Source organism: Podarcis cretensis (assembly GCF_951804945.1).
Source record: "Podarcis cretensis genome assembly, chromosome: 10".
Classification (NCBI taxonomy): Eukaryota; Metazoa; Chordata; class Lepidosauria; order Squamata; family Lacertidae; genus Podarcis; species Podarcis cretensis.
In genome coordinates, this window is record NC_137179.1 from 692,852 (window position 1) to 707,301 (window position 14,450).

The 14,450-nt window shown below is 53.8% G+C and overlaps 2 protein-coding genes across 6 annotated transcripts in view; one reads left to right on the forward strand and one right to left on the reverse strand.

Moving 5' to 3' along the window:
* Positions 1-14,450, forward strand: part of LOC307225009 (uncharacterized protein) — a 202,114-nt gene that overhangs the window by 151,073 nt on the left and 36,591 nt on the right. The window lies entirely within an intron of this gene.
* LOC307225018 (uncharacterized protein) overlaps positions 1-14,450 on the reverse strand; it is a 48,724-nt gene that overhangs the window by 11,927 nt on the left and 22,347 nt on the right. Inside the window, exons 1-3 of one of the 5 annotated variants that reach the window (XM_079992618.1) lie at positions 4,644-4,896; positions 2,934-3,030; positions 558-702 (exon numbers count right to left, since the gene is read on the reverse strand). The exons of 1 other annotated variant lie outside the window; for it this stretch is intronic. The gene's annotated coding sequence lies outside the window, so the exon portion shown is untranslated. Of the gene's footprint in view, positions 1-557; positions 703-2,933; positions 3,031-4,643; positions 4,897-14,450 lie in introns of those variants that run through there. 3 more of the 5 variants (XM_079992621.1, XM_079992617.1, XM_079992619.1) reach the window with 3 other exon arrangements.

Sequence of the window (14,450 nt, forward strand, 5' to 3'; positions counted from 1 at the left end):
CATCCACCTCTAGATCTTCATGAATCACCTGCACAGTCTCATTGGCCACAAGAGGTCCATGTGGACCATTTTGGGAGGCCCAGGTCTACATCTTCTCCAGGGACTGTGGTCTGGGTCAGTCAGAGAACTAGTGACAAGGCTTGGTGCTTGGGGTCAGCTGAATGGGTGCTCAGGGAAGCTCCTATTCTTGGAGATGGACCTCCGTCTACATGCCTCGCATTGCATGGAGAGAGCAGGAGAAGCAGAAGAAAAGCAGCTGGCACATCGGAATCCCAGACCCCCACTGTTCCTTAAAATAATGATGGGCTGCCTGATCTCGAGCCCATCCTAAAGTGACACTGAAAAAGCTGCATATGAAAGGCAAATGGATAACTGTACTAGTGAAAACTTCAACCTTGAATATGTAGTGTTGAATTATTGATGGCCTGAAGTTGTGTTATTTCTAGAGACATGAATTCATTCCGCTTCTGTCTCAAATATAGCTATTATCTGATGTCATGAGGTGTCATGGGAGCGGTAGGACCTTTGGTGGTCCCCACCCTGCACTCAGCTCTCACCTGTGCCTTCCAGAAGCTGTCAGGGTGAATCAGGGGCCACAATCCCAGGAATGGCTTCAACCGGCCGGCAAAACCAGGTGAGGATAGCTGATGGGTCTCAAATCCTTGGGGGGCTGGGCAATTCTGCTGCACCTGAAGTCAAGCCCTGGTGGATGGAGAGGATGAGAAGAACAGTGAATCCCACAGTCTAGAAGGCAGATTCTGCCCGTGCGGAAGAGGAAAGTGAAGGGCAGGTGGGATCGTCAACCGGGGAAGGAAGCCCATTGAGAAGGAAAACTCTGGTCCTCAACCTTCACTGCCTCGTGAGTTATGTTCAGGAGAAGAAAAGGCTATGGAGGGAAACCCACACAAATCCAGAGTGGAGTCTCTAAGAGGGTTGGATGGTGTCCTGCACACCTTCTTCATTCAACTCCTGCAGCCAAGCTGGTGCCAAACCTACTGCTCTGCTTTCCTTGGGACCATATCAGCCGGGCTGAGAAGGGGGTCTGGTTGTCTAGGCAGCCCAGGACCCCCAAACCCACTGCCCAGGCTGGCAGTGCTACAAACACAGCAGTTTCAAGTGGGGAGATGGGCTCAGAGCTGTGTATCAAAGTCTCTCTGATGTGGAACAAGGGAAACAGAAACAAAATTTACATCATAAAGGTAAAGAGACCCCTGACCATTAGGTCCAGTCGTGGCCGACTCTGGGGTTGCCTCACTCATCTCGCTTTATTGGCCGAGGGAGCCAGCGGCATACAGCTTCCGGGTCATGTGGCCAGCATGACTGAGCCGCTTCTGGCGAACCAGAGCAGCGCATGGAAACGCCCCTTACCTTCCCGCCGGAGTGGTACCTATTTATCTACCTGCACTTTGACGTGCTTTCGAACTGATAGGTTGGCAGGAGCAGGGACCGAGCAATGGGAGCTCACCGCATCACGGGGATTCGAACCGCCGACCTTCTGACTGGCAAGTCCTAGGCTCTGTGGTTTAACCCACAGCGCCACCCGGATCCCATATTTACATCATACGACACTGTAAAAGTATTCAAAATATTTGTTTTTCAAAGAAAAGACCACAATGTATCATGTGGCCCCTTCAAAGCTAATGAAAGTCTTGTGGCTGGAGCTTTTGGGGGTGCAGGACCAAGAAACTCCTGTCGCCATGATCTTTCCAATTGGGATTCAGGCCTCATCATGGGACTGAAATTGCCCTGGTTGTGCTGGTTGATGATCTCCGACGGGCCAGAGGTTGAGGGGGAAGCTCTTTCCTGGTTCTGCTGGATCTCTCAGCGGCTTTGAAGACCTTTGGCCATGGTGTCCTTCTGGACCCTCTAGGGAAGCTGGGGGCCCTGTTACGCAGTGGTTCCCCTCCTTCCTCCTGGGCCATGTCCAGAGAGTGGTGTTCAGACCCCTGGATGCTTACTTGTGGGGTGCCTCAGGACTCCATTCTCTCCCCCATGCTTTTTACTATCTATATGCAGCCACTGGGAGAGATCATCAGGGGGTTTGGGCTGGGTGTTCACCAGTATGTGGATGATGCCCAGCTCTTCCTTTCTTTTAAATTGGAACTAGTGAAGATGGTGAATGCCCTCTGTGTCTGTTTGGAGGTGGTTGGAGGATGGATGGTGGCTAAGACATTGAGGTTGAATCCTGACAAGTCAGAAATACTGTCCCTGGGGGAGGGTGGGGGCACTCCTGGTCCTGATGGGGTAACTGTGCCCCTGAAGGACTAGGTGTGCAGCCTGCGGGTCATTTTGGACTCCGCCTTCTGGGATCCATTTGTGAACAGAATGTGTGAGTAAACTCTTTTTATACTTTTATAGAAGACTGTGTCGTGTCTTATCTTTTTATGAGGGACTAAAGTGGAAATTACCAAGGAAACTTATTTTAGAGGCTTTAGCGAGCCTGAGCAAACGCATCCGCTGTAAGTTTAAAAGAGGGAATGTTACTCTGCTAAATTGTACAACTTGTTAACACAAGTTGGAAAGGATATAATCAAACAAAATATCCTCTCCTGCATTCCTGAACATTGCCAGTGTCATGGTTGCATTTTTCAGGCATAGAAAAGTACGGATCTAAGTACAGCGATAATTCCTAACCTATCGGTTCAAGAAGGTTCTGGTAGTTTTACTCTGTATGATTCAAAGCTGGTGTTTTCTCTAGATCATGGGGAGGCAAACTAAGGCCTGGGGGTATAAATGCCATGATGATGATGATGATGATGATGATGATGATGATCTTGTGGGGTTTTTAAAAGTTATTTTGGAATTCGTACTGCTATATCAGCTCACAAAATGTTATGGGTGGAGAAAATCACAGGGCTGCTGTAAAATATAATCCCACCCACCACTTCTCATTTATATACAGTCTGTAAATTTGGGGAGGTCACACACCTCACCTGTGCTAATACTGGCAGTCTTTGGCCTCCACAGGCACACCCGGTGTGTAGAGCCTCCAGCCACAGGCACTGTCTATCCAGAAAAGGGGTCCTTTGACTGGGAAGATGACACGCAGCGTAAATTAATAATGCAGAGTTTTAAAGAATAAAAGCTTTACTGAATTAAAATAAGCTTCTTCATAAACAACATGGTTCCAAACAGTTTGACTGAGATTGCATACGGACTCTGCTCACGGCTGAGACAGACAGACTCTTGCTGAAATCTTACAGAGAGCACAAAGTGCGACTGGCTACTACGTCACATGTCAGAATGACTCCACAGTTAGCAGTTAAGCCTGAATAAATTAAAGGTAAAGGTAAAGGTACCCCTGCCCGTACGGGCCAGTCTTGACAGACTCTGGGGTTGTGCGCCCATCTCACTTAAGAGGCCAGGGGCCAGCGCTGTCCGGAGACACTTCCGGGTCACGTGGCCAGCGTGACATCGCTGCTCTGGCCAGAGCCAGAGCCGCACACGGAAACGCCGTTTACCTTCCCGCTGGTAAGCGGTCCCTATTTATCTACTTGCGCCCCGAGGTGCTTTCGAACTGCTAGGTTGGCAGGCGCTGGGACCGAGCAGCGGGAGCGCACTCCGCCGCAGGGATTCGAACCGCCGACCTTTCGATCGGCAAGCCCTAGGCGCTGAGGCTTTTACCCACAGCGCCACCTGCGTCCCTCTGAATAAATTTGCTGCTTCTGCACTCATGTGTCTTTGTCACGTGACCAAAGATTCATGCAGTCGCTGTCATAGGATGCTGATGGGTTATATCTCAGCTTGTCAGTCACTCTGACATTGCCTACAAAGAATAAGAGGAACAGAAATGCTTTAATGTGCAACTTCTGTATCAATCCTGAGAGCCATTCCATGGACTCTGCACCCCTGTTTCTGATGACAGGTGTACATTATCCTCACCCTCAAGAAAGGACAATTAAAGATGGAAGCCTGAGAGAGAGGAAAAGGCTTCTGGCTGCTTCCTGGGTTGGGAGACACAATGGAGACGCGATATCTCCCCCCCCCCACCGCCAATGCTGCCCTTCCCCACTTTCCAGGGATCCCTCTCTGGTCGCCTTGAAGGGGGGGCGATTACTGGGCGGGAGGGAGGCCAAGGCTGTTCCACCAGAGATCCCCCGCAGCTGCCACAATGGAGACGCGATATCTCCCCCCCCCGCCGCCAATGCTGCCCTTCCCTGCCCCACGGATGCTCCTCTCCCTCCCCCCCCCAATTCCTCGACCCCCTCCCTCTCTCCTGAGTCTCCCCTGCATCCAGAGGCTCCCTTGGCTCTGCTCACCCCACACCCTGCGCCCCCATCTCTCCAGCCGGAGGCGCCCCCCCCCAAGAGAAGCAGGGGAGGGACAGGGGGGTCCCGTTAACCCTTTCGTGGCCCACCTCTCTCTGCGCGGAGCCCCCAGCGCTCCGGGGATGCCTGCGCGGGGGACACGGGGCGATGGGGTCCTCATGGGGACTCCCTGGGTGGGGGTCCCATGCCCGCCCCCGCCAAGGCGCCTAAGGGGCCGAGAAAAGCCCCCTTGGCAGCACGCGTGCCGGGATCCAGGCCCCACGGAAGGCGCTTGGGGGAGCTGGCGGGGTCTCTGGGTCCTTATCTCCCCCCTTCCCCATCCCGCGATCCTCTTCTCCCCTCTCCTTCTCCTCCCCCCCCCCGGGACCCCTTTACCTCTTTCTCCTCGCTCCCGATTCTCCTTTCCTGCAACATCCACGGGGGGGGGGGTCCCCTGCCTCCTCCCTCCCCTTTCCGAAAGCGCGCCCCCCCCCCAGCTATGGGGCAGAGCAGCAATCCGGAGTGGAAGCTCCACTTCCGGGAGAAGCAGAAAGGTTGGGAGGGAGGGGGGCTCCCCCCCCCACATTCCTGGAGCAGAAACCGGATTGGAGGAGGAGGAGGAGGAGCAATGTATTGGGGGGGTGATTTGGGATTGTGTGGGCGGGATGAGAGGAGGATGTGCCGGGAGGGGAGGGAAAGTGTTGAGCGGGGGGGGGTGGGGAGGAGAGGAAATTCCCCCCCCCCGTCTTCCTTCTGGGATCAGGAGAGGGGGGAGGGGCTGATCCCGACAATCCAACAGCGAAGTCACAAAATGAGTTCTGCATTTAAATCAGATCAGACTCCGAGTTCGTGTTTTGGCAACATGACAAGTCTGTCTGTCCGTCGGGATCCCTGAGGATTCCTGCTCCCTGCCTTTTCCGGGCCAGCCGGAGAGATCACTGGAAAGGGCGGATTTCTTGACTCCAGAATCCATCACCGCAGACCCCTTTCATTCAGGCCTAGAGATCTGCTCTTGGACCAGTCTGCTTGCATCATGGGGATCATCACTGGATCATATGGATCATCAATGGATCATGCATGATGTCATACCCGTCTCACGGAGGGGGGGGGCTCAGGAAGAATCTCCTGCCACGTGACTGGGGGCGTCTGGGGGCTGACGGGGGTCAGACAGGGCTGCTGTTTTGCTCTCCTTACTATTTCAGCTCAGGTTTTCCTGGCAGAAGTTACATTTCATCCAGAAATGGGTGGATTCATTGAGGAAACGGGACTACGTTGTAAAGAGGCAAATGTGTATACTTTCTTACCACCCAGTGAGTTGTGTTGCAAAGGCCATTTGCAGAAAGGCTCCAGTTGTATCCAATTGTATCCGGCTACATGCCGGAGTTTTGGTGTTTTGTGGAAATGTGTCTGTGTAAATGCACTTATCCCCGTGCATTTATAATGGCATGACATCCCATGAGATCCACAAGCCCCAGAACCATAAGCCCACATACGCTTCATGCTCCGGCACGGGGGGGGGGGGGGTAGCAGGCGGAGGCATGGTTGGCACGTGTCCTGGGGGCATGGCTCACCCCTCTTCCTCCGCCAGTGGTCCCCCCCCCCAATGTTTAAGGTAAAGGGACCCCTCACCATTAGGTCCAGTCGTGGTCGACTCTGGGGTTGCGGCGCTCATCTCGCTTTATTGGCGGAGGGAGCCGGCGTACAGCTTCCGGGTCATGTGGCCAGCATGACGAAGCCGCTTTTGGCGAACCAGAGCAGCACACGGAAACGCCATTTACCTTCCCGCCAGAGCGGTACCTATTTATCTACTTGCACATTGTGCTTTCAAACTGCTAGGTGGGCAGGATCAGGGACCGAGCGATGGGAGCTCACCCCGTTTTGGGGATTTGAACTGCCGACCTTCTGATAGGCAAGTCCTAGGCTTTGTGGTTTAACCCACAGCACCACCCGTGTCCCTCCCACAATGTTTACATTGCAAAAACCTCACCTCCCCACCCCACGCCATGAGATTAAATCCGTCCATGTTTTAGGTATTGGTGCTGTTCAAACCAGGAATGGAGGGGGGCAGCTAAATGACCCCCCCCCCCGAAAATCCCAGCTCCCCACCCCAGCCTCTGACTCAGGCCAGGACAAGGACCGTGGACACAGGCCCGGTCCAGGCACAACAGCCAAGAGGCTCAGAAAAGCAGCTGATACAATTGGAGCCAGAAGCGGATTCCATGAATCGGACTATCCAATACAGTGGTACCTCAGGTTAAGTACATAATTCGTTCCGGAGGTCCGTTCTTAACCTGAAAGTGTTCTTAACCTGAAGCACCACTTTAGCTAATGGCGCCTCCTGCTGCTGCCGTGCCACCAGAACAAAATTTCGGTTCTCATCCTGAAGCAAAGTTCTTAACCTGGAGCACTATTTCTGGGTTAGCGGAGTCTGTAACCTGAAGCGTATATGTCAGAGCTGCCTCCAGGTCCCAGCTCACAGAGGACCAACGCTAGGCTGTAGTTATGTACAAAAGTCTTTATTGAGATTCAGTCTCCATTTCAAAGCCGCAGCGTGCAGCTCTACGTCCCGACCTTAGACCGGCGAAGTCCCGTCTGAGTCTCCGCCCCTTCCACACCAGCTTAAGACTCTCGCTTTGCTCCACCTCTTCCTAAATTCCTTTCTCCTCTGGGCCCTCCTGCCCGCTAGGGTCTCATCCTTCCTGGACTCCTCTGACGCTGACCCTGACGATTCTTGCCCCTCCTTCCGGCGGGCTTTAGGACCTGGTTCCCTATCCGGGCTACCTTCTGTGCCGCTCGCCTGTACCTTTGAACTTGGCGCGCGCGCCCAGCCTGCAACTTTCCTCTTAACCGTTAACTCGCTCTCCGATGGAGGCGTGGTCCACCCTGACTCATCTTCTCTCGCTGGTGGTGCATATGTGGGCTCTGACACCTGGGACTCCTCCCCCCCACTACGCTCTGGTGGGGAAGCTGGTCCTGATTTGCAACTGCTGCTCTGGGAGTCCCCGCTGGCCCCTTGCTTCTGGGGTGTCCCCCTTGGGTCGCCCCTTGCCCTGCCCATCGGCGCCCCCTTCTGTGAATCTTCCGATTCGCTGGAGAGGCTCATGGAATCTATCGGGCTGCTGTCATATTCTCCTACGCTGCCCTCGGATTGCTCCCCCTCGCTTTCCATCTCCTCTCCTCCCTGCGCTCCCGCTGAGTCCCTGACATCCATCCCCCCCTCGAAGCCCCCCCTTCCCCCCTCCCCCTCGTCTGGCGTGGGTTCCGGGTGCTCCAATGCTGTGGGGGTGCATGCCGGATACCGGTCTTCCCCCCTGGCATGCTGCCAGTCCGTGACGGGTACATCGACGTCGCTCTCCTCCGCTTCCATCTCGTTGCCGGCGTGCTCGAAACCAGGATCCTCCCCCAACCCGTCCATGCCCCCTTGTTCCCCCATTTCCTCTGGGTAGTCTGCGTGCCAGGGCCCTCTGAGCAGTCTCCTGCGCCACTCCTCCTCGGGTTGAGTGTCCCACCAATAAGAGCGCTCCGCACCCAAGTCTGAGACCGACCCCTCCGGCGAGGTAGTCTCTGGAACCGTCTCCTCAACCGAGGAGAACCCCTGAAACGTACTGGCTGAGAGTGTGGGGGTGAAAAGATATTCGTCAAAATAATCCTCCGGCATGGGCCTGTGTGGGAAGAGTGCGTGGAACTCGTCTTTGAGGTAGTGCTCCTCCACCGCATAGTACGGCACCCAGCTGTTGGCGCTGGCCGGAGCACCTTCCCTTGCGATGAGATATTCGACTCCCTCTTCCCCCCATCTCGAGTCCAAAATCTCCGTCACCTCGTTGAGTGGCCCCGCCCTCGGCGACCCCCCTGTCATGGGTGCATCTCTAAGCGGACTGGGAGCTGTTCCTGGCTCCTGAAACCTGTGAGGTGCCTTGTAGGGCGTTAGCACCGATCTATGAAAGACCGGGTGCATTCTGGAACCCTCCGGTAGTGTCAAACGGAAAGCCACTGGGTTGATCTGTGCCTCGACTAGGTAAGGGCCCAACTGCTTGTGTCCTAGCTTCTTCTTAGCTAAGGATCTGGCCGGCACTGCCTGGGCCGCTAACCAGACCCAGTCCCCTACCCGTATGTCCTCCCCCACTCTTCTGTGTTTGTCTGCTTGCATCTTGTATACGTGTTTTGCTAGGTCTAACTGTCTACGGAGCTGTTCATGGACCTCCTGTAACTCCTCTGCCAATGCCTCTGCTCCCTGTGGCTCCCCCTCCCCCTCTTTCTCTAAGCCCGGGAAGGTCCTGGGATGTCGCCCGTGGTTGGCAAAAAACGGTGTCACCCCCGTGGACACGTGTTGTGTGTTGTTGTAGGCAAACTCGGCCAGGGGCAGATAGTCCACCCAGGTCGAGGGCTGCTGGTTGGCGTAACATCTCAGGTACTGCTGCATGACGGCGTTGACCCTCTCCGCTTGTCCGTTGGTCTGCGGGTGTCTTGCCGACGCTAGGTTGACCTTGACGTTCAGGATCCCCATCAGCTTCCGCCAGAAACTCGAGATGAACTGGCGCCCCCTGTCAGACAGGATAGACCGTGGCAGGCCGTGTACCTTGAACACGTGGTCTATGAACAGCTTGGCCGTCTGTTCCACTGTGGCCACCTTCGCGCAAGGAATGAAGTGCGCCATCTTGGTGAACATGTCGACTACCACGAGTACTGCTGTTTTGCCCCTCGAGCTGGGCAGGTCAGTGACAAAGTCCAAGGCTACCCTCTCCCACGGTTCGGACGGGGTCTGTAGCGGTTCTAACAGTCCCGCCGGCGGTCTGTGTACTGGCTTGGCCCTTTGGCAGGTGTCGCACCTCGTGACGTATTCTGCGACTTCTCCCCGCATCTTGGGCCACCAAAAGTCTCTGGCTACTAATTCCACCGTCTTTTCCTTGCCGAAATGTCCGGCGCTGGGTGCGTCGTGTAGCTGTTGCAGTACTGTCGCGCGGAGTTCATCTCCCGGTACGTAGATGGCCCCCTTGCGGAGGAGCAGTCCGTCGCGTATCTGGAACTCGTCGTCCTTTGCCGTGCCGCTGCGCACCTCCTCCATCTTGGAGCGCGCGAAGGAATCTGTTCGCAGCTCGCGCCGTATCGCTTCCAGGTCTATTGTGGCAGAAGCGCATGCCCACGCCTTGGGTGCGAAAATGTGTTTGGCCGCTACCGGTGCTGCTTCCTCCAGATACTGCGGCTTCCTGGATAGCGCATCAGCCATGACGTTGTTGTCTCCGGGGATATATTCTATCCTGAAGTCGAAATCCGCAAAGAACTCCGCCCAGCGGATGTGTCTCTGGTTCAGGAACCGCGCCGTGCGCCAGTACTCCAGGTTCTTATGGTCCGTGCGAACTTGCACCGTGTGTTTGGCTCCGATGAGGAAGTGCCGCCACGCCTTGAATGCTGCATGAATGGCCAGCAACTCTCTGTCCCAGATGGTGTAGTTCTGCTCCGACTTGCTGAGCTTCCTGGAGTAGAAAGCACACAGCCTCCAATCCCCTTGCGGGTCTCGCTGCAACAGGACTGCCCCCACGGCTCTGTCGGAGGCATCCGTCTCCACCCTCATGGGCTTGCTGGGGTTCACATGCAGCAGTTGTTCCTCGGAAGCGAAAAGACGCTTGAGTTTCTGAAAGGACTGCTCCGCCTGGTCCGTCCAGATGAACTTCTTCTTCTTGGAGCTGAGGGTGTCCGTGATGGCCGCCGTCTGCATAGCGAAACCCTTGATGAACTTGCGATAAAAGTTAGCAAAGCCGACAAACCTCTGGACCTCCTTCCGATTGCGCGGGCTCTTCCAGTCCAGTACTGATCGTACCTTGGCGCTGTCCATGGCGATTCCCTTGTCGGACAGCTTGTAGCCCAGGAAATCCACCTCCGTCATGTCGAACTGGCATTTCTCCAGCTTGGCGTAAAGCCTGTGCTCCCGTAGTCTTTGCAGGACTTCCTTGACATCTCTCTCGTGAGCCTCCTGCGATTCCGAGAAGATCAGAATGTCGTCCAGGAAGCAGACGCACTTCTTGTATAGGAGCCCCGCTAACACGTGATGCATGAAGGCTTGGAAGCAGTGGGAGCCATTTTGTAAACCGAAAGGCATAACCCTATACTCATAGGTGCCCAAGGGCGTGAACATGGCCGTCTTCCACTCGTCGCCCTCCCGCATGCGTATAAGATTGTACGCCCCTCGTAGATCCAGCTTGGTGAAGATGCGTCCCTTTCTCACCGTCGCGAGCAAGTCGTCGATCTTGGGCATCGGGAAAGCCGTGGGCTTGGTTTTCGAATTTAAAATTCTGAAATCAACTACAAGCCTCTTCTGGGGCGTGTCTTTTTTCTTCACAAAGAAAACAGGACTGCCCCCCACTGCTTTGGATTCTCGGATGAATCCCCGCTTCAAATTGTGATCTATGAACTCCCTGAGCTCTTGCAGTTCGTCTTCAGACATGGAGTACAGTTTTCCGGTCGGCAGCGTTGCCCCCGGCAGGAGGTCAATCTTGCAGTCGTAGGGTCTGTGGGGAGGCAGCTTGTCCGCTTCCTTCTCGCAGAAGACCTCCAAAAACGCCTTGTACTTGTCGGGTACAGCTTGCAGCATGCCCAGTTGTAGCTGTGGGTCATCCTCTTGCCCCTCGTCCTCCTGGTTAGTCATGATGCAATGTTCTGCGCAGTAGGAGGAGCAGAAGGTCAATTTACGCTGGTGGTGCATATGTGGGCTCTGACACCTGGGACTCCTCCCCCCCACTACGCTCTGGTGGGGAAGCTGGTCCTGATTTGCAACTGCTGCTCTGGGAGTCCCCGCTGGCCCCTTGCTTCTGGGGTGTCCCCCTTGGGTCGCCCCTTGCCCTGCCCATCGGCGCCCCCTTCTGTGAATCTTCCGATTCGCTGGAGAGGCTCATGGAATCTATCGGGCTGCTGTCATATTCTCCTACGCTGCCCTCGGATTGCTCCCCCTCGCTTTCCATCTCCTCTCCTCCCTGCGCTCCCGCTGAGTCCCTGACAGTATAGAAAGCCATAGAAACGTTAAATAATCGCCAAAATTCAACGGTTTGACCAATATCCTTAGTTCCAATGGCTAATGACTCTTCTGGGATTGGGGGATCCAGGGCTCCCCCTGACTCCTTAATCCCTTATGAGGCAGGAGGCGATCAAGGGCAGCACATGCCCCAGGCAGAAATCCATCGGGGTGGTGCAAGCCCACTCACCACAGCAAGGTGATGATCCAGCGAGTGAGCCCATTTCCCATAATACTCTTCCAACAGAATCATTGATAAGTCACAGATATGTCACAAAGTAGGAGTCTTTGGAATTTAGAAACCTGCAGTGAAACAAAAACCAGCTGCCCTGGCAGAGTGGAGCCAGGCTGGGATGGACCGTGGGGACCCCAGAAATGCGTCCCTAGAAGAAATGCGCCTCCCCAGTTGGAGGCAGCCCCCCTTCTCTGGTGCTCAAGTGCTGCCCTGCTTGGCCCCTGGGAGGACAGGGGCCCCTTGGGCCTGATCCTGCAGGGCTCACCTGACGCTCTGATGCAAGTGAACCCCCCTTTGTCCTTCAGGGAGAACAGGGTTTCCCAAACTTGGGTCTCCAGCTGCTTTTGGACTACAGCTCCCATCATCCCTAGCTAGCAAGACCAGTGGTCAGGGATGATGGCTATTGTAGTCATGCCCTCCAGGTGGCTCTGGCAAGTGAGCCCAGCTGCGTGTGACCAGGGTGGGGTGATTCCTTCCTGGATTCCGGAAGTGGCCATCGCCTTTGAGTATAGGGGTCACTGACCCTATTCCTCCAACCAGAGTGAGTGTGGGGCTTCCTTGCCCACTTCCATTCAGCTGAAGGCCGTAAATTGTTCAGAGTTGCTCAAACAAAGAGGGATTGCAAGGAGCTCCGAAAAGATCTCTCCAAACAGGCTGAATGGGCAATAAGTACGGTTCATTGTCAACAAGATTAAAGGGATGCATGTTGAGACAAAAAGACACAAACACCTGTTAATATCATGTGCAGGATCATGGGGTCTGAACCGGTTTCACTGTCTGCTCTAGGAGACCAGGGGAGAGGGGTGCTGGTCACAGCAGGAAGGGGATATCTCTATGGATGCTTCAGCAGCCGGCCTCTTCTGGGTCTCCTGGCCCCCTCTTCTCCTCCCTCTGAGCCTGAACTGCTCTCTGCCCCAGCCTCTTCCTGCTCACCGACCCCTATTTCCTCATCAGCTTGCAACACCTCACCTCCCCTTCTGCTCCCTTTTCTCCTTCTTTCTGCTCATCCCACCACCAGTCCCCAGGATCTGAGCCTTCTTCCCTTGTGGGTCCCCCAGCTGGTGCCTCCCCCCCCCTCACCAGCCAGTCCATGACAACAACAGCAGCCACAGCACTGTGGTCCTCCGGTAGGAAAACTCCCGAGTAGCATGACTGAATCAAAAATTCTGGGACTATGGAAAAGGACTATCTTCCTCAAACCCCAGAATGAGCAGGAGCTCTAGGGTTGCCCCATGGGGTTCATGAGCGAAGATGGTCCCCCAGGTGATTTCCCTGGTACCTGCAGCCCCTCCTTCCCCCTCTTGAAATTAGGTTTGGGGGGGAATCTCCCATTCAATTTCAGTATTCCAAGTTTTCTTCATAACGCGCAGGGCAGGAGGCAGCGATGAAGTTCTGGTGAAGAAGCAGTGCTTGGAGATCATGTGGTGGGGGGGGGTGACAGAGTTTGGTGCAAAAACCAAAGGTACTTTCATCTAAAATTATACTCACCATTGTGAGATGTTGCCTTCATTATTTCATTATTATACAGTTTTACATATAAACACCCCCTTCATGGATCACTGCCTTGCCGTGGCGAAGGGGCTTGAAGAACTCAGAGAAGCTATGAACTATGCCGAGCAGGGCACCCAAGATGAACAGGTCATAGTGGAGAGTTTTGACCAAACGTGATCCACCTGGAGGAGGAATCGGCAAGCCACTCCAGTATTCCTGCCAAGAAAACTCCATGGACAAAGACAACAGGCATATAAAAGTTATGACGCTGGAAGATGAGCCCCTCAGGTCGGAAGGCGTCCAACATGCTACTGGGGAAGAGCGGAGGGCAAGTACAAGTAGATCCAGAGCTGATGAAGCGGCTGGGCCAAAGCCGAAAGGACGCTCAGTTGCGGATATGCCTGGAAGCGAAAGGAAAGTCCAATGCTGTAAAGAAAAATATTGCATAGGAACCTGGAATGTAAGAACCATGAACATGGGTAAGTTGGAGGTGGTCAAAAATGAGATGGCAAGAATAAATATTGACATCCTGGGCATCAGTGAACTAAAATGGACGGGAATGGGTGAATTCAGTTCGGATGACCATCATATCTACTACTGTGGGCAAGAAACCCGTAAAAGAAATGGAGTGGCCCTCATAGTCAACAAAAGAGTGGCAAAAGCTGTACTGGGTTGCAATCTCAAAAATGATAGAATGATCTCGATACGAATCCAAGGCAGACCTTTTAACATCACAGTAATCCAAGTTTATGCACCAACTACTGGTGCTGAAGAAACTGAAATTGACCAATTCTATGAAGACTTACAACACCTTATAGAAGTGACACCAAAGAAAGATGTTCTTCTCATTATAGGGGATTGGAATGCTAAAGTAGGGAGTCAAGAGATAAAAGGAACAACTGGCAAGTTTGGCCTTGGAGATCAAAACGAAGCAGGGCAAAGGCTAATAGAGTTCTGTCAAGAGAACAAGCTGGTCATCACAAACACGCTTTTCCAACAACACAAGAGACGACTCTACACATGGACATCACCAGATGGGCAGCATCGAAATCAGATTGATTATATTCTCTGCAGCCAAAGATGGAGAAGCTCTATACAGTCAGCAAAAACAAGACCTGGAGCTGACTGTGGCTCAGATCATCAGCTTCTTATAGCAAAATTCAAGCTTAAACTGAAGAAAGTAGGAAAAACCACTGGGCCGGTAAGATACAATCTAAGTCAAATCCCCTATGAATACACAGTGGAAGTGAGGAACAGGTTTAAGGATTTAGATTTGGTGGACAGAGTGCCTGAAGAACTATGGATGGAGGCTCGTAACATTATACAGGAGGCAGCAACGAAAACCATCCCAATGAAAAGGAAATGCAAGAAAGCAAAGTGGCTATCCAATGAGGCCTTACAAATAGCGGGGGAGAGAAGGCAAGCAAAATGCAAGGGAGATCGTGAAACATACAGGAAATTGAATGCAGATTTC